A 20621-nucleotide genomic window follows, 5' to 3' on the forward strand; every position below is an offset into this window, starting at 1 on the left:
TTAGTTAAAGATTCCGGTTTACTGGGAACTTTTCCTTTCCCTCCAATCAATGCAGACCCTTCGTTTGCATCAGTTCATATGATTACATCGGACACCATTATTTACGATGATCCTTGGATTGTCCCATCTGAATCTGAGATAGACTTATTCGGTGACACTATGCCTTTGAGTCCATATGAAATTGCTTATGAAGCCATCGTGTCTTTTACCGACTCGCGTTCAACCCAAATCGACCAAATGAATGTGGTCAGTGAGGAATCACTTTTCACATCAACCTCAGAACGGATGGCGTTTCCCGAAGACGTGTCATCTGACGAGCAACTTCGCGAAATCCTAAGTGTAGACGATCTACCATGGGAAGATCTCCATCATAGATCTTCGTTTTTACCTGAGGGTGATGCTTTTGAAAACGATTTTTCATCTATCTTTACCGCTAAATATGTCAAAGACGCTCAGAGTCCAACAAAACATCCTGATTCAGAGTTGAATTTAGGGAATATTTCTCGTACTATTCCCATTGACATTTCAGTGAAGCCCGGAATTGAGGAGAACATTCATATAGGTGCCTCATGTACAGATCGTGAAATTCAAATTTACAAGGCCCTATTCCAAGAATTCCATGATGTGTTTGCCTGGTCTTACGAGGAAATGCCAGGAATCGATCCTGCCATTGTTGTTCATGAAATCAAGACCTACCCGGACGCTAAACCCATCCGGCAACGGTTGCGTCAGATTCACCCTCGAAAAGTGGCTGCGATTAAAGCAGAAGTCGAAAAGCTGTTGAAAGCAGGTTTCATTTATCCGATCCCGTTAACGGATTGGGTATCGAATATTGTTCCGGTTAACAAGAAACAAGGAACAATAAGAATATGTATCGACTATAGGGATATAAATCGAGCTTGTCCAAAAGACAACTATCCTACGCCCTATATCGATCAAATAATTGATGATTGTGCCAGAAGTGAAATGTTTTCCTTTATGGATGGTTTTTCGGGCTATAATCAAATCAATATTCTACCTGCCGATCAATCAAAAACGACATTCATTTGTCCATGGGGGACATTTGCTTACTGCAAATTACCTTTTGGGCTTAAGAATGCCGGAGCCACTTTTCAAGGGGCGATGTCTTATGCATTTCATGACATCAAGCACATTGTGCAACCGTACCTCGATGATTTGCCTGCTCATTCTTTACATCGAGCTGATCACCTTGCCCACTTACGAGCAATCTTTATGAGGTGTAGGCATTATCGTATTCGGTTGAATCCACACAAGTGTGTATTCTGTATAGAAGCGGGTCAATTGCTGGGATTTGTTGTTTCAAAAGTCGGCATTCGCGTCGATCCCTCGAAGGTCGAAGCTATCATCAAATTGCCTCCTCCTTCGAGTTTGCGCCAACTCCAAAGTTTGCAAGGGAAAGCAAACTTTTTACACCGATTCATTCCAAACTACGCCGAGGTCACTAAGGGTTTTACACGGTTGTTGAAACAGAACGCTCAATTCTTTTGGGATGAGATTGCTCAGCAATATTTTGATGCGCTTAAACACTCGTTGACCCATGCACCATTGTTGCATCCTCCCAACTACAACCAGGACTACTTCTTATACCTCGCAGCTTCACATTCCACTATTGGAATGGTGTTAGTCCAAGAAGATGAATTCGGAATGGAACACGTGATATATTATCTTAGTAGGACGTTAAACCCCACTGAGCTAAAATATTCGCATGTGGAGAAATTGGCCCTGGCAGTCGTTCAAGCTGTCCAGCGTTTTCGTCACTACATTCTTCTCCGTAAAACTACAGTTATTTCGGATTATAACCCTATGATTTATATTTTGACTAAACAACTACTAGGGGGCAAGTACTCTAAATGGATCGTTATCCTGCAAGAGTTCGACTTGGAGTTCGAGAAGTCCAAGTCTAAGAAATCCTTAGTTTTTGCGGAATTGATGTGAGATTTCCCGCGTGCTGACACAGAAACTGTGGTAGAGGAGTCCATTGCGGACGAATATTTGTTTCTTATCAGTACTTTAGATCCATGGTATGGGGATATAATAATCTATCTCCAGAGCCAAACCTTTCGGCCTGAAGCTTCAAAGTCAGAGCGTCGAAAAATTCGGTTTCAATCCCAGCAATACAGAATTATTGGAGATACACTTTATCGCCGGGGGGCAGACTTGGTTTTTCGACGTTGTTTAACTCACAAAGAGGCTGAGAGGGTTTTGAATGATTGTCACTCTTGAGCGTGTGGCGGTCATATGTCTGGGTATGCCACAGCTCAGAAGGTGTTGCATGCTGGCTATTTCTGGCCGTCCATGTTTAAAGATTGTATCATTGCGGTCCGAAAATGCCACAACTGTCAAGTGTTTGATCGCAAGATGCGCGCACCACCTGCTCCTCTCCATCCTATAATTGCCGTTGGTCCTTTCGCCAAATGGGGTATTGATTTTATTACTTGTAACCCTCACTCGGCCGGGGGGCATGCGTATATCATCCTCGCGGTTGATTATTTTACTAAATGGGCCGAGGCGATGCCTACATTCGACGCAAGTGGCAAAACAGCTGCAGTTTTCGTATTCAATCACATTATAACTAGGTTTGGTGTCCCACAAGCGATCATCACTGACCATGGGAGCCATTTTCGAAACATCATGATGACTGAGCTTACAAGCCAGCTTGGTTTGAGCCACGATAGCTCTACTCCTTATTATCCGCAAGCCAACGGTTTGGTTGAGTCTATCAACAAAGTTCTGGTTATCATGATCCGACGAATCATTGGTATTCATCGATCGAATTGGCACAACATGTTATTTTCAGCGCTATGGGCATACCAAAATTCAGTGAAAACTTCAACAGGGTTCACTCCTTTCCAGCTAGTTTATGGCTTGGAAGTTGTTTTACCCATTGAATGCGAAATCCCATCACTTCAAATGGCTGTCGAATTACTCCCAGCTACTTCCGAAGAGGAGAAATGTTTATTATACTTAGCTCAATTAGATGAGACTCGACGTGACGCTGCATTGGCAATCGAGACTCATGCGAAGCGAATGAAAGCTCAGTATGATAAAAATGTGACCCCTCGAAGTTTTTCGGAGGGAGACCTAGTGCTATTATATGATCAAGCTAACGATAAACTAGGTGTTGGAAAATTCGTTCCTATGTGGCATGGACCCTACATTGTAAAGCGAAAGCTAGCAAAAGGGGCCTATGAGCTGGTATATTTTGATGGGGACTCTTTGGGTAAACCCAGAAATGGACTTTACCTAAAGAGGTATTATGCTTAAATGATGGGTATGGAGAATTTTTAGTTAGGTTAGGTTTTCTTTCTAGCTAGTGTGTTTGTTAGTTTAGATAGTGTGCTTAGCTTAGAAAGTGTGTTTTTCATCGTTATTCTGGCTTATCTTGGTTTTACTCTTGATATTGCAGATGTCGACGCCTCTCCAAACATACATTGGATTTGCCGATGGTGCTTGTCGTAGTACACGGAATATCTCTTCCGCAGCTTGGGTTATCTATTCGCCCTCTGACGAGTTAGTTTCTATGCATGGGGTGAGCCTCGGTCAAACAACGAACAACATTGCAGAATACAGTGCAGTGGTTGAATTATTGTCTGAATCTATTTCATTTGGAATTCGACGTTTGATAGTGAGGTTAGATTCTGAACTCGTTGTATTACAGCTTAATAGAGTATACGCCATTAGAAATCCTGTGTTATTAAGGTTGTTTTTGAGAGTGCGTCTCTTGGAACGTGAATTTGATTACATTGAATATCAGCATATTCCAAGGTCTTTAAATACATTAGCAGATGCAATTGCTTCTCGAATGTTGGACAGACATTTGCGATAATCATGCAAGTAAATTAAAAACATTTCATCACATATGTTAAACAAGATAAGCCGATAATAATGATATATATATATATAGATAGGAGTGTGTCAAAAATATACATCGTCTTCGATCATAGGTTGAAAAACACCTTATGATCGACAAAAATGATAAGTACAAAAAACCAAAAATGTCACATGTGTCTACAAAGTGACTAGCCAATCACTGGTGGTGCTCTCTATACGAGACCACTGCCCGCGCTACCCTACACAGGAACCCCCTGAAAGGTCCTGGGACTGCGACCACATAGCGCTGAAGTCGAATAGGAATGTCATCTATGGTGGTCTCTGGTATACCCGCCGTCAGACGCTCTAGATCCTGTTCCAGCTCGGCTAAGGCCTCTGCGGCCGCATCCTGTGGGGCTGGTGCTGGTACAGCTGGTACTCTTCTCTCAAAAGTCCGGAGATTGGCCGGACGCCGTGGACCTACATCTGCATTTTGAAAATTTTCCACTGTCAGTTTTGGGACGATATATAAAAAACAAAAAATATAATAACTAATTTAAAAACTTGTGAAAAATGAAGTACCTCTGTCATCCCATTGTTCTCCTTGTGGAAGAACCATGTCCGGATCATTCCGAAAATCCATTCCGGCATAAGGAAAATCTTGAATAGCAAAGACCTGGCCCTCTAGCCAGTGAAAGTAACCATCAGGAAATCGAACAACTGTCGCGCCCTCATCAGGATGCCGGGCCATTACCGCAACCCATCTCATCAACTTAGGCTCCCGAGGAGCCCCAACTGGAACAGTAAGATGCTGGGGGATCAGCATTGGAACTCTCTCTAGGGAAAAGCTCACAACCAAAGGCCCATATCCAAAGGTCTTCAATCGTCCGGTCTTTGCCCTAGTCAGTTGGCCCTTCATATTGGCCAACACAGCATCGCACCAGTTGAAAATGGTGCCTTGGAAGCAATCTATAGCCATCCGCATTTGGGACCCGGTGGCATGGTGCAAAGCGGCCGCGCCGCAAAGTCTGGTAACAGTAAAGGCTATCACCATAAGTTCAGGTCGAGATATGCATTTGATTTCTATCCCCTTCTCCTGGTTTTGATTGTTGCACCACTCTAGCCGGAGACTAGTAAGGGATTGGCCACCCGGCCTAGTCCCGAATAGAGAGAGTTGCTCGCCCCTGTTAGGCAAGCTAGTGAGAAAATATATGTCGGAGGGCTCTATCTCGAGCTAGTGCTCCCCGATATAGAAACACTGATCCTGAATGTTCCACCTTTCAACCAGCCACTCAAGGAATGGCACCTGGGCCCTCATGCCAGGTATGGCCCAGTACTTGTAGAGACCGCATGCCTTTAACACATCAATAGAAGGTTGATGACCTATTGTGGCCAAATCAACGTCCTCGTGTTCTCTTTCACGCCAATCAAGCATGGTGTGCACCCTGCACATCATAAAACATCTATTAGAGTCCATTAAATTTTAAAATTTTGGTCCATTTTGGAGAAATGAAGGTTTCAAAATGCGTTTTGCGGGGTACGCACCCCGGCTTTTAGGGACAGAGCGTCTAGACACAGCTTCCCTTAAGGCCGGGTGCGTACACCCGGTATTTTCCCCACTGAGAAAATATCGGGGTACGCAGGTCAGCAGTGCATGACCTGCGTACCCCGAAGGGCGCATATTGAAACCCCAAGACCTCCAAAAAATCAAATAAAAACCTAAAAATGAATTTTAAACGGATGGAAATCAAGAGAAGGATGTTGTAGAATACCTGATGAGACGGCGTTCGATTCTGACGGTCGGATTCTCCGCAAAGTCCACGGGAAGTTTCTTGTCAAAAGCCCTTTTCTCAACCTCAACAGTGAAATGGTAAAAATGACATGGTAAAAGGTCTTTTTATAGGTTTTTTGGATGAATGAATGCTAAGTTTGTTTATTTTTCACCATGAAAAGATGTTTTTCAATGTATTTTCGCCTATCTTAAACAGGTATGAGTAATGTGTCGTTTTTGTGCAGGACAAAAGGATTTAGAGGGAAAATTATCATTTTTTACGAACCAAAACATCAGAGTCATCTTTTAAGCCCTTTTCTGACTCCTAAAACATGAAAAGATTGTCGAGCGTTTCTTTTACACTCGTTAAAACGGAATTAAAAGACGGTCCCCTTATAGCCCTTTTCTGACCGTAAAAACAGGAAAAGATAGCCGGGTTTTTGTCGTTTCAAACTCGATACTGGAAATAAAACGACGTGTCCTTGATTGCTTTTTACTTTTCAGGTCAGTGACACTAATCATGAAAGTACTCCTTGGTCGCAAGATCAAGCGGTTCTCCCAGGTATTATTTTATACTTTTTCAGGCTTGGGGGACACAAATTTACGAAAAAGTTCAACCTGGAGTCTTCTTAAGTTTTTCAGACTCTCTAAAATTGAAAAACGCCGAGTTTCTCCTATACTGGGCTCGTTAAAATTTCACAGTAAAGGACCTGTTCAATTACAAACAGGAACGAACCACTCCTTCCTAGGGTTCGAATCAAAACTAGGTTGGACTCATCCGAAGGATGAGCTTATAATCAAGCATATGTTATCCTCCTCAAGCTTGTAAAAAATAAAGAGGTACCTGCCAGAAATGGTGGGGGAAAAGAGAGAAGAATGAGCCTATTTGTTATCCTTTGTCTCAAAAGAAACCTTATTACCACTCTTGAACACGACACTTTTAATTCACCTGGGTTGGGAAATCCTTTGCCTCACAGTTGATCAAACCACATTGAAAGTCTTCAGCCGGGTTCAGGGGATTAACTTTGAGTCATCCGTTACCAAGCCATCTGTTGTGTCGTTATGTGTTCAAGAGGTCTGTAAATAAAAATTTCATCTGCAAAATACTTGTCATACATTTTGACCATCCCTGAGTCAGTCCTTACAGCAACATTTTCTCCAACTTGAACTATGATTTCGTGTTGTGGGCTTGCCTGCAACGGGTCGCTTTATATCGACATCAACACATTATCTAGAGAGATGACTTAGAAATCGTCAGTACCTTGAAGTCTGCATGCATCAATGGCAGGTTTCTCGCCTTTGACGTCAGTTTACATCATCGACTTTCGATCGAAGGATTCCGTGAAATGTTCGACATCAACTCATTCATTCACATCTCATGGATTATACTGGGTACTTTAAGAACCATTGACATTACTGGTGGTCTCTCTCACACTTGTTAACAGTCTACATCATCGACTGGTAATCAAGTGGTTTCTACCATGTTCGACATCAACTCATTTATTTGCATGGCTAGAATCGTACCAATTCGGGAAGTAGAAAAGAGGACCCTGGATCTAGTTTCTACCGTCCAGGCTGCGAGGAGTTTTGTATTCATTATATAGTAGACCAATTATAAACAGATGGCTGCGTCCATACTGTGTCTACACAAGTCTATGATTATTATGTACTGCAAGATCATTCCTGTATCAGAGTAGTTAGTCTGTTAGTTAAAGTTTTGATCTGAGTATGGGAATGCCTACCTCAGCGATGATATAATCTTATACATGTATTTTGTGTTGAAAATTGCAGGTTCTGACCAGGCTCTCCACGAGATAATCCTTGAAATGATAAAGCGCTTCACCCTTCCAAGATTTACAAAACCCTAATCTACTACAGGCTTCGCACTTTAGCGGGCAATCTGTTACACTAAAAAATGTCACCATGGCTATGTACAATTAGTATGGCTCTATCAACAGTCATGCTTTCCTCCTGGGCAAGTCTTATGCCTCTGCTCTCCATGTCAAACTCCAAAAGAGAGATAAAGTCTTTATAAATGTATTTATCTCTGGGTACGCAGGTTCTCTCAACCTTACCTGCGGGTACGCACCCAATGTTCACAATAACTGCGTACTTGTACGCTCTGTATGTAAAGGGGCAGGTGCGTACCCCTGTAAAGGTCAAAATGCGCAAGTTTCATCTTTAAAAAGTTACTTGTGGTCATTTCTAGAGCATTCTAGAAGGTTGTTCGACGTGTATTGAGTGCCTCCAGATGGTTCATGTATCCCTACCAAAAAGGAGCTTATCCCATCAAGAGAGGAGCTATCCCATCCAAAGAGGGGATTATCCCATTGATGGTGGACCTGATTAACTTCCTCTTGAGCACTATAAATACAGGCATTGGGCCAGAAGGAGGGGAGGTTGAAAGCTAAACATTTCTAAGGGTAGATGCTGCAGGAATTAGGACTCCCATTTAGAAGCTTGTGAGGAGAGATTCCCATCATTACTTGTTCCATTTGGAAGTGGGTGAGCTTTGTCAAAGTAAAGGAGAACTCTTGATGGACCCTGGGAGGGACTTGCACAACACTAAGGCTCAGGTTGTAATTGTTGCTTTTGTTTCCTATTAATGCAAATGAGTCCATTCTTCTCAATAACTTGTTATTTATGAGTTGTTTCATATACTCCTTGGTCTATATGTTAAATGTGTTTTATTTTATGATATTATCAAGTGCTATTTAATCGTTTGATTGTTAGTGAATGCAGGTTTCGAAGTGAAGGAGGAGCTCATCCGGATCGGCGAGGCTGGACTACTACAACAGCGTTGGACTACAGGTAGGATCTAAACACTTGATTTCTTGTATGGTAAATGCATGTTTAGAGAAGGATTGCTCTTGTTTGTCTTGTTTGTCACTAGAGAGTCTTAGGCTCATAGGGAGGTTGGTTGTGTCCGCACTATCAACTCTTTCCGCCTGACACCAGGATTCATTCTTAAATGAGAGATTCTTTCATATACATCTTGGTGGTCACACACATCAAAGGCTTGATGAAGCTCCTTGAGGAAAGTGAGAAGGGAATGGATGGAAGCAGTTGGTAGGGTATGACACTACTGATTAACACAAACTTCAAGGGTGAGGAAGAAGAGTATGTAAACAATCTCATCACTATCGATTTCATGATATTCGTAGAAATGAATAAAAGCATAAATGTGCTTGGTTATGGTTGTTCTAACCTCACCGTCAAAATTTAACAAGGATAAGTGATCGAGAAGCTCATCGGGGATTGATAGCTGATTAAGGGTGAAATGAGAGAAGCACCATAAGAGCATGAATTGTGTATGCTTCATTGGGTAGGATATTCGACCCAGATGTATGGGCCCATATTGTCATTTGGCCCTCCTTCTAGTACCAAAATGTTGACGGTGTTGGACCCACCAACATCAGGGGATTTCCCTAGTATGAAGTCCCAACTAGAACTCACACCATTTGGTGTAGGAGTCCCATCCAATACGATGGCCCAGTTCCCATTATCTTAAAGATATGCCTTAGTTCTTGCTTGTAAGAACATGAGAGTGGTCTTCTTTGTCTCCGAATAGTGAGGCTCACGTGCCTGGTGAGTGATAGTGTTACTTTTGTCAAGGTTCATTCACTGTAGAGAGAGGTGGTGGGAATGAGTCCCAAGTTGGATTGGAGGAATCCCAACTTTGTTAGGAACACACAACACAACACGACATGCACATCTTCTGGAGGAGAAATACACATGGATGTGACAGTCACAACACACAAGGAAAGAGAACACGTAAAACAATCAACAGGCAATCCGCACGAGTGCGACGGTCGTTATAGCGAGTTTACGAGAAATATTTTGTATGATGTCTGGGAGGTAACCAACACGGGCAGGAGAACGTTAATAACTTATATAACACATTTTCATTAATATATGTACTATAAAAGTTGAATGAATTCAAGTGTTAAACACAGGTTAAAACAACATATATTAAAAGTGTTCAAGATGAATATTACAAATAGTTACAACACATGTGTGAAAGCATGCTAGCCTGTTAACAGGCTTCTAAATTAAGCAAAAGTTCCAATACACATTGATACACCACACGTCACTAACCCTATAGGTGGGGCATTGGATCCACTACTCATTCCTTAAAGAAAAGATTACACACTCTCAAGGCTATGTGCGAGGAGCCAAGGTGAAAAGTCTCTTGCATGTACAAATGAGGGCTATTTATAGCCAAGGGTAAAACTGACCCTTTGTGATTGTTCAACTTCCATCATGACTATTTGACTTTCATGAATTTTCAACTTTACATGACTCTTCAGATTACAAGTGGGTCTCTTGGACTTCCACATTACATTACATTGATTGACACAATATGGTCCTCAGTAGTGATGTGGCCAACATGAATCATGACCTGACTCGACATGATAGTGTCTGTACATTCGTGCTACTGTTGGTGTGCATGTCAAGCTACAATGCTACTAAGAGATGGATTTCGTCATGGTGTGTCACAGCTTCACCTTCGCATGGAAAGGTGTGCGGAGTCTTTAATGGTGATTGAGTTTGCTTGATGTTGTGTTCTCATGTTGCTCCTTACTTGTACTTTGGCATGCTTGACATGTTCATCCGTTCATGTGTTCGCAAACACATATTTGCATGTTTCTTCATCTGTCCATCCGCGGACACACCTTGGCATGTTTTTCCATCTGTCCATCTGGGAACACATCTTCGCATGGTCATCCATTTGTGAACACATCTCCTTACATGGATCATTTGTTTGTGCATTTGAAAACACATCCTTTTCATGTTCTCTCCTTGTTCATCCCATCTGTCGTCACGTCATGTCTATTCATATACCTATATCTATAATCACTCATGACAAGACAACATCAAATCCATAAACTTCCTAGTATACCATGATGCGTTATCATTTTCAGATGCAGGCGATCGTGAGAGAGGACAAGGTTATAAATCACTCAATTCAATTTCGAGATGGGTTGTGGGCTCTGAGCACTACTCGTGAAATTTATACAGAAGTCACTAGGAGATGGAGATGAGCATTTTGGATTGACAATGACTGTCTGTGGGATCTAGCTTTGTTAGAGGACAAACCTACTGATTTTTTGGCAGAGGCAGTGCAGGTTGCAGGAGGACTAGGCAGGTAGGATCTACACAATTTATGGAGTGAGTGGGTAGTGAGAGCTTGGCAAAAAAAAATGTTTAGTTTGTGGTGCGAGTGGGGATGCAGGCTACTGGGAGCTGCTACCAGGAAAAACTACGCAGTTGCTGGTAGGTTAACCTGTTGCCCATTTTTGTGAAATTTTTGAGCTGAGTAGACTGTTGGATTGGAGAGGGCTTTCTCATAAAAAACTATGTAGATTTCTAGGTGAGAAGCCAACTGGATGACTGGTGAATGGCTAAGGAAACTACACAATTTTCTAAGGGAGATAGGGACAAGCACTAGATATCTGTCAAGCCTCTTTGCATAATTTTCTTAGTCAGCGGACCAAGCATGTTTTGCAGCCTCTGCATAATTTTTTAGGGGAGTTAGTCAAGGGCTGACCAGCCAGTCAAACTCTCTAGTTGACCAGCGAGAGGGTTGATTGATGAGCTTGCGGAAAAAATAACTAGAAATTGCTTATTGGGTGCTTCTACGTTGTTTTGGTGATATTCAATCAAGTCGATGATGAGGTGATGGTCCATCTGTGAGAGGGTGATCTGGTCATCATAATTTTAGCAAAAATGACTAAGTGTGTGAGTGAGTGAAATGGTGCATATGCGACCTTGCAAACACACACTCACATGACTTGATGACAATATGCCTCAAAACATCAATACACACATGCTCAACATGACTGACTGACGATGCGAGCGACAAGCACGATGCTTGTGATCGATCATTAGATGACCGCAGCAATGCTTGCGTGACAGTGCATATGATTCCGTGTGTGAATGCGACAAATTTTTACCAAGAGAACACAACACGTTCACACAAAGTGAAGACCTTATGCAGGACCAGAACATGGTCGCAAGCTATACATTGATACCAACATACAAAAGATGGTCATTGAATGAAAAAGAAAGGTGGGTTCAAAGACTAACACGAGCTCATGGGGCGAACCCAAGTGCATGCAAACATTAAGTAAAACTATCAAAGGGTGCTCCGAAATTAGATGCAGGCCAAAATTTTGGAGGGTGTTGTAGCTGCACAACACATCGGTACACACGAAATATGATATTCATAGTTTAAGTTTCATCTTTGGTGTTGCTACCCTACCAATAGGTCTGGACAGTACCTCGAAGTAATCACCCAAGAACACAAGCATCACTCTACTACCAATGAGCCTGGTCACTACCTCGATGGAGTTACTTGCATCACCTCTCTGCGCAGGAAGCCTTTCTCTTCTTTTGCCTTATTCATTTATCATTTTCCAAAATTTTTCACATTTTCATTTTTTCACTTCCTCATTTTTCAAGACTATGCATAGCACTTATTCATTTCATAGGCGGAATAGGGGTCCTGACTTACTAAGAGAAAATGAGGTTGTTCCTTTAGAGAATTATTTTGTATATATCTCTAACATACTTGTTAAGTTTCCCCCCTCACATTACTCTACTTGACTGAGCTTACAAGGGTTAACCCAAATCAGCCGACTAGAGTAGGTGATACTAGTTAGCATGCAAGTGTTGTGTTTTCATCAAGATTCGCTTTGAACATCACATATTTTCCATTGGTGTATCATGGACTGAATATAACAAGTTTTACATATAGAGACAAGATGACAGACACATAAGTATTGATAACTACACAGGTCCTCTTGCATTTTACCCTCACGTGTTTCAAGAGTCATACAGAGTTCATATGAAAGTAACATGTAAACAAGCAAACAAAAAGCTAAAGAGTGGCAAGAAAAAGAAAAATGTGAAAGAAAAGCAAGTAAGATAACAAGATAACAAGCAAACAAAAATAAAATGAAATACGAAAATAAGCATGCAAGTAAACAAGACAAGAAGGAAATGCTACTCCTACCCCTAAGCTAACGTTGCATGGGCCTAATCATGTGAAGTGATATTTCTAATGCAGCCACTGGCACATTGGTCGATCCATGTTGGTGAAGGTATGGTTAGTGAGCAACATAGTTCCACGACCCAGAAAACATGAAGAAATATAACAATGCATACAAACACACTTTGAGTTTAAATGTGTCCATAGAACACAGATGAGTGCAAGTGCATGACATGAAATCCATGGACTTACCATGGTGTTGTGCAACACTACATGCAGATGTTAAGAATACACATTCTCTTAACTGTGACATCTAATCAAATGAGAGAAACAAAGACAACTTGTGTTGCTTACGTTTGCTTGTTGTGTAATATTCCTCCAATGTCTGAGTGATGGGATCATGTACATCGACTGGAGGAAGTGAAATCTGTTTGTGGGATTGATATTCAATGCATACTTATGAGTGATGAGGAGCCTTGGGTGTTTCCACAATTTCCTAACCAAAAGTGAAACCAACCTTAGGATAGTGAGGGCCTGATGTAACCATCAGCTCGAGTTGATGGTTATGACTGTCTCCAAGGTTTCGACTTCGTCAACAAATAGATCATCATAAATAGGTGGCTTTGAAAAATCAACAGTGATAGAATCATCATTGTGATTGAATACAAGAGTAAATGGATCACAACAACTATGATCAGAAAAATCAATGATTTCATCGACATCCTCATGATCTGATAAATCAAACAGAAGGGTAGATGAGAAGCAAAAATGTTCACCCTCTTCTTTTTCGGAAAAATAAGATGAAAAATCAAGTGGAATTTTAATGAATAATTTGTCCTCTTCGCTGTCAAATGATGGGCTGATATTTTGTGTGTTCTATGAATGATCAACAATGGGTGCATCCATTGGCGGATTTACAAAAAGAAAATCAAAGATGGAAAAATTACCAAAGATGTCAGGGAAAAGCAGAGGAGGCACAGACAAAAAGAGATCATCCTTTACCGCGAGTTGATGTTCAGGTTCCCAGTCATACTCTTCATAAATGACAACATAGGTTTGATGTGCAACACCAACTTCATCGATGGCTTTATCCTCATTCACAATAGGTGTAGAGTCCGGAATGGAAGAACACACGAAAATGTAATCCAGAGGATGAACACAACACAAAGATGAAGGCTGAGGTAACAAAGGCACGTGACAACCCATGGGCTTCGTAACCAAATCTGTGTGAAAATTGAGAGAAGTGATGTTGAAAGGATGTGATAGTTGAACATATGAATGTGCATGTTCTCCCACATCACTCTATGGTGGTGGATCTATTTGATGAAGGAAAGGTCGACAGTCACCTATGATAGTGACCATGTTCGTCTATGATTATACAGCTCCATCACTGAAGTATGATGGGTGGGGTTTGAACATCAACTTTATCTTAGGATTGAATGATTTTTTAAGATAGTATTTGAATCTATCCCAAAGATATTGAAACTTGATCTATCTTTTCATAGCTTCAAACTGCAATACATGGAAGTGCTGCCAAAAATCCATAAGCAATTCTTGCAAAGTCTTCCATTGTTTTAATAGTTTTTTGTCAAGGGGCCTTGGATTAAAATGATGTAAGGTAGATTCAATGAGATGACAAAACTTATCAAGTGAGTACATGTTGCGGGGTGGCGGGCTGCTTCACCATCATTATGGGGATTTGCAAAGTGTGCATGAAAAGAGAAAGTTGGCCTCTTCATTAGGGAAGTCATATGCATCATCAATAAGTGCATAGAAGTCTTGTAAGTACTCAGGTCAGGGAACCTCACCTTCACCACCATACGTGAATTCCGACAAGAGATCAAAAAACTCCTTCGTGATGTTGAGATGTTCAACATTAGAGAAAAATCATGGATGGATGAGTCTACCAGTATCCATGACATATATGAGAAGATTCAAAACAGGATGTGACGACACAACTTGTAATCTGGCCCTCCTAGAACCAGAAATGTTGATGGTGTTGGACCTGCAAACATGTCAGGGGATATCCTTGGTAAACATTCCCAACTAGACCTCAAACCATTTGGTGGAGGAGTCCCAAGAGTGGGTTATATGGTATTTCCTTGACCGTGGTTACGTGTAGAGGTAAGTAGGATTTCCTTGTTGGTAGCAAGTGTGTGACTAGCAAAACAAGACAAGGAAGATGTATGAAGGGTTCTAACACATGAAATGGGGAATGAGTGCACCCCTTAGAAACCTATGGAAACACCCAGCTTGAAAGGGAACAAACAAGCAAAGATACATGAAAATATGGAAAGCAGGTTAGCCAATGATCCAAAGTGATGGTTAAGCCAACTGAACATCAAAATAAGATTCATACATACATATATAGAAAGATTCCATACAGACATGAGTAGGAAACCAAATACATATATCATTAGAGTAACCAATACAACTGAACTACAACAACAACATTTGCATGAAATATGTTGCCCTGTTATATTAAGAAAGTGAAAGTTCCAATCATCCATACAACCATGACCAACTACTAGCCCCAACAACGAAACGTTATAGTCACTGTTGCCTATTACTCCAAAGAGATATACTATCTCTCCACTGCGGAGAAGCCAAGTATCGTTACAATACACTCAAAGATTTCTCTAAGCTACACCTATAGGAAGCTTTTCTTACAAAATCCTCTACAATGAGTTATGAGGTTCTATAAATAGAAAAGGGTGGGGTGACCCTCAACATTCCCCTTTGTGACTATTAACCTACCCTCATGACTCTTCAACTACTACATGACTGTTTCATTTGACCATCAACACTTGGTCTTTCACATTTACAAGATGTTCCATTACAATCTGCACATGTACCCATGTGAGACAAAATAGGCTTGAGCAAGCCATGCAAGCTACCACTAAGACTCGAACAGTTCTGGAAAGACCAACTCTTCGACATCCTCACGATGATTGATGGTACGGAACTGATGCAAAGCTTGGTAGTCCATGGTTGTGTCCATATGCCCAATGGTGACATCCTTCTGAAAGTGAACTCTTTCCTCTGTTGCATCCAGGTACACTAATTTGGCACCTCGGTCCAACTCATTTGATAACATGTGGATCATAGTATTCAGTGCAGCCGGAACAACAACATAGTGATGCATAGTGTGTGTGATGATCTCGAGTTGTGTGTTGGTGGCTATGCACATCAACTCATTGAAGTACATGTCTAGCTCCAGTCAAACTTGGTTCTTGTCTTCGCCTCGGTGAGTGTACCAATGGGTGGTATCGCATGTGTGCGCACAATGACATCCATGCTACTAAACACCCGTGCACATGATCATAAGCATCGCTCACCTTGTGTGCTCTGTGCCAATTGATGGGATGGGTCTATAACTTGTATGGCACAGTTTCATCAGTCTGTGCATGTTGTGACTCTTGCTAGATCTATTCCTACTACACTTCCTTCCCTGCTCTGTACGGCTTCTGTTCTTCCTTCAGTTTCCACTTCAAATCCTACAACTCCTTCTCTATTTCCTCCATCCTTTGTTTGTCTATTTTCTTTTGCACGATCCTCTTTTCGTGCTATAACCTCTTAGCCTCAACCTTGAAAGTTGCTTTCTTCACAAGTGTATCTCCTTTGAACTTGTAGATTTTCTCCACCTCTGCACTATCAACAACCTTCCTCTTTCCTTTTTCATGCGCAGGTCTAGTACTCTCCACTTCTGGTGATGGTTTTTCTCTTTGCAATTCCGTGGCCATTTCATCTTGATATTCTTGTATATGAACAACTTGGTGTCTTCATAAATCAAAAATCTTATAGACACTTGCTTAACTACATCTCTAGTTGCATTCTCAATGGTGTCCTTTGACCTTGCTCCTTAGGAGGCCATGGTATATGTGATACTGAGAGGAAAAAAAACACTTGTGATACCTGGAGACATAGAAATACTCATGGCAAGCAATTTTTCAGTTGAAAACCAAAACAAATTGGAGGGCTATCATGCAACATACCTATGTGACTGGCTGTGAAGATTGCGCAATTTTTACTAGGAGGCTAGGAGACAGATTGCCAAAACTGCACAAGGCATAGTTAGAGATGTCAGGAGGTTGACTGACTACTGGAACTATGCAATGCATAGTCCAGTCTGGCCTGCTGAGGACTAAAACTGCACAATGCACAATTTTAGTCAGCAATTAGATGCAAGTTTAGGGACTACATTACCCAACTTTTTGGGTCAGTAGGGAACTACCTCCCACAATTGTGAAATGCAAGCCTAGATTCTAGTGGTAGCCATATTTGTAAATTTTTTGGGAGGAAGGTAGGTCCTTCATTCTCATAAATGTTCATTGCTAGCTAGGAAAGGCAAGGTCTAGCCCAAGGCAACTTAGACCCGCCGACGGGCGAGTGAAAGCATGAGAAGGTTGGAATGCATGGCGAGACTAAGTGTAAATAAGTGTGAATCATCATGCATGCAAACAATGAGTGCAGGTTTAAAAAAGTGGGAAAACAAGCATGTGTGTGAAGCGAGTCACCGCAATGACAAACGTGAGTACATAAACAATGTCATGCATGTAACAGTAGTGAGATGCAACGAAAGACTGAAAAATGCTTCTACAAGCTAACATGCATCAAAATGACAACAAGTGTTCATTGAAATGATGAAGAGATCAATTACACAAAGAGAAATACAAAAAGTGATAGAAAAACAACACAAGACGTGAAAAGTAGACTTACCCTAAAAACGTTGAGTCGAATGTGCTGAAGGCTCCTAGATGCGATGTGTGATGTTAGAGCTACAATATGGATGTGAGGAATGAGCTTTGCAGCATCCAGTAGATGAGGTTTTATAAGATCGAGGTTATGATGCGCATGCCACAAATCTAGGAAAATGTGACACTTTGAGGAAAGTTTCTAAAACGATCTTTGCATGTAACCTCTAGTTGCTAAAAATAGATCCCTAAAATGTAGGGATGCCTTTTTCATGTTGTTATTTTCTATTTCGGAAAAAAGAATCCCATTCATGCAAATAAGGATTGCTCAGTCTCAAAGGGAACCGATAAACCTGAAGGCACATGCAGTAGTTTGGAATCCTAGAAAAGGGATTTGTGCAGTTTTCGAGTTGAGCATGGTTGGGTGTTCCTCAGGCATCATGTAATTTTTGGTGCCAGCAGGTAACTTCCTCCCAGAATTGCATAATTTCTAGGTTGAAGCCCAATGTCAGGCTCGATTGTGCAATTTTCTGAGGGTGGGATGCCTGGGTGGATTGTGCAATCTAGACCCCAGGAGGTAGCCCAGCAAGGAATGCACAATTTCTAGAGGGAAGGTTGGTTCCCCTACAAAATTTCACAATTTTCCGAGTGAACATCTCAGAAAAAAATTACCTAAGTCATGAATGACAACCTCTAAGTGGGAGACAAACAAGTTGGCATGCACAGACTGGCAAGCTAATGAAACTCAGCTGAAGCCTATGTACTTTACAGTGCAAGGCATGATGGTAAGGATTGTTGGTGGGAAGGTTCCAAAGTGAAGCTAAGGCAAAAAATTTTAGCGTGGTTGTAGCCGCTACAACACCCATCTTTCTTGCGATCAAGAGTGAATAATCTGGTGAAGTTAATGATGAAGAATCACCAGGTATTGATTTTTGTCTTAATTGTAGACATGATGGCCATTGTACAAATGATTTCACATTTTTCATCTTATGTAGCGATGATGCTAATGAATCGATTCATATTTCCCTCTTGGGTAAAAGTGAGGATAACCATTATTCATAAAAATTAGATTCAAGAATGACAACACTAGAATTAAGAATTGAAATGCTCACAGATAAGAATAGATATCATCAAAAGTTACTTCAATTGTTTGATGAAAGGGACTATACTTAAAAAGAAAATATTATTAGGTTAAAGAATCAATTTTAAGAAGGAAGAGAAATTAATGAAGAAATAAGGAAGCAGTACAAGGAAAAGGAATATCAATGTCAAAGGCTACAGAATGAAATAACATCACTAAGAAATAAATCGAATGAAGAGGATGAAACAACCAAGTAGCTTAAAGAAAGAACCAATTATTGTGTAGGACTTGAAGGATAAGTCATCTGTCTCAAATCCAATCTTGAAAATTCAAGCGAAAAATATTATGAGATCCTTCAAGTACTTTAAGAACAAGAAAACACGCTTAAGAAGGAAATCATTGACTTGAGAACTCAATTGGAAAATAAAAGAGGTGAAAAGAGGTAGAGGTAAGTATTCTAGAAGGTGAGCTAGCATAAAAGTATTTCAAGATAGTAAATATATTTTCTATACCATTCTTATTAATGAAAGGTTTCCTTCCATGAAATTTGGTCTTGGTTGTCATGAAACTGTAAAAGGAGAATCTAGTTCATAGACTTGTGCAAGGATTTGAAGGATACTGACAAGAAATCAACTAGATCAACATCCAAGGAAGATGAGTTTTCAAAAGAAAGCATTTTCTCCCAATAATAGAAACATTAATCGATTCTCTCGTTTGATCAATAAATCTTGAATGTTTTATATGTCATAATTATGGACATGTTGCAGCCAATTCCAGAAGTAGATTGTTTCGATATCAAGTAAATAGCCACTTCATAGGATGACCACTAGCTCCAAGGTACTCAATTTCCTTTAAGGGATATTGTTTTTCTTGAAACATATTTGGTACCAGAGCTATTGATTGCAATAACAAGATCCTGAAACAGAAATATTATTATTCCTTTATTCACTTTTCTGGTCATATAAGATGTTATGCTTATCACAGATTTGTAAAAGTAGAAGATAATGCAGGAACAAATCAATGGGTCGCCACAGACAACTTGACTAGCAATAATATAAGAATATTGATGTGAAAATACTTGAAAAAGGTGGAGCCACCAACATTTCTCATAATAAGAAGAAAGAAAATAATAGATAAGGTGTGGTATTTCTCTCTTCTCGTTTAAATATGAATATGAATGGTACATAGACATCAGATGATCTCATCACATGACTTGAGATAAGAGCAAGTTTGAGTCTCTCAATAAAAACACATATGGTAACATTATTCTTGAAATCATGCTCCAAAAAAAGCTATGGGAAAAGGTAGATCCAAATTTAATAAATATAGAAGAGAAGTTGACAATTTATTAGTTCAAGGGATGAAGAAACATATTGTAAGTGTAGTTCAAATGGTGGATAAAGGAAATCTAATTTTGTTTACATAAACCAAATGAATGGTTATAGATGAAGAAGCTGGAAAATTGATAGCAAGAGGATATATAAATTCAGAAAAGTTATATGTGTTTAAAGAGATAAATTGTCACAAAAATAAGGACGATAGCTCCTCTTCTCAGATTCAGAGGAAAAGAAGATGGTCACTACTATAGTACATTTTTCTTTGAGGTACATGCCCTCAGGAAAGAGTAGGATATTATTATTAGGTCCTCATGATCAGTGATGTATGATCATAGGGGGAGTTATACGTGTGTATATCTTGATGGTGATTCCCACGCTGTTTCCATTTTCATGCTACTTATATTAATGATAGTGCCTCTGATGTACTAACAATGAAAATGAACATTCAACACAAGCTCAGGGGGGTTGTGGTTATAATAAATTCAGCATTTAACTTTTTTACGTGGATATTATGAAGGACAATCATGTATATACATGAGTTTGATCTAGACAGTCATGTATGTTTATCTCAGATGAAGAAACTATGGGACATATTCATGGAGAAGTTCTGATATGCTTCAGTCATTTATTATTTGGATTTCTTATTTTGACATTAGTTGGTTATATTTTTTTTATGCTCAGATACTAATGAGAAGTTGTATTGGCTTATCATGGTTTATGAGTTGTTGTTATAATATGATTCTTTTGATGGATTTCCTAATTGATGAAGGATATGATGAGACCTGACAATGAATAGTTGGCACAGGTTTTGGGGGAGCATTGTCTATGCTTCTAATAGTGCATTGTTGACATTATGAATTCTTGAGCATTTCCTATTTCATAATAGTGTTCATGAGAAGTATATCTGTCATTG

This window comes from Pinus tabuliformis, chromosome 3_2, assembly GCF_031772625.1.
Source record: "Pinus tabuliformis cultivar Carrire ecotype Pingquan chromosome 3_2, CPIR1, whole genome shotgun sequence".
Taxonomy (NCBI): Eukaryota; Viridiplantae; Streptophyta; class Pinopsida; order Pinales; family Pinaceae; genus Pinus; species Pinus tabuliformis.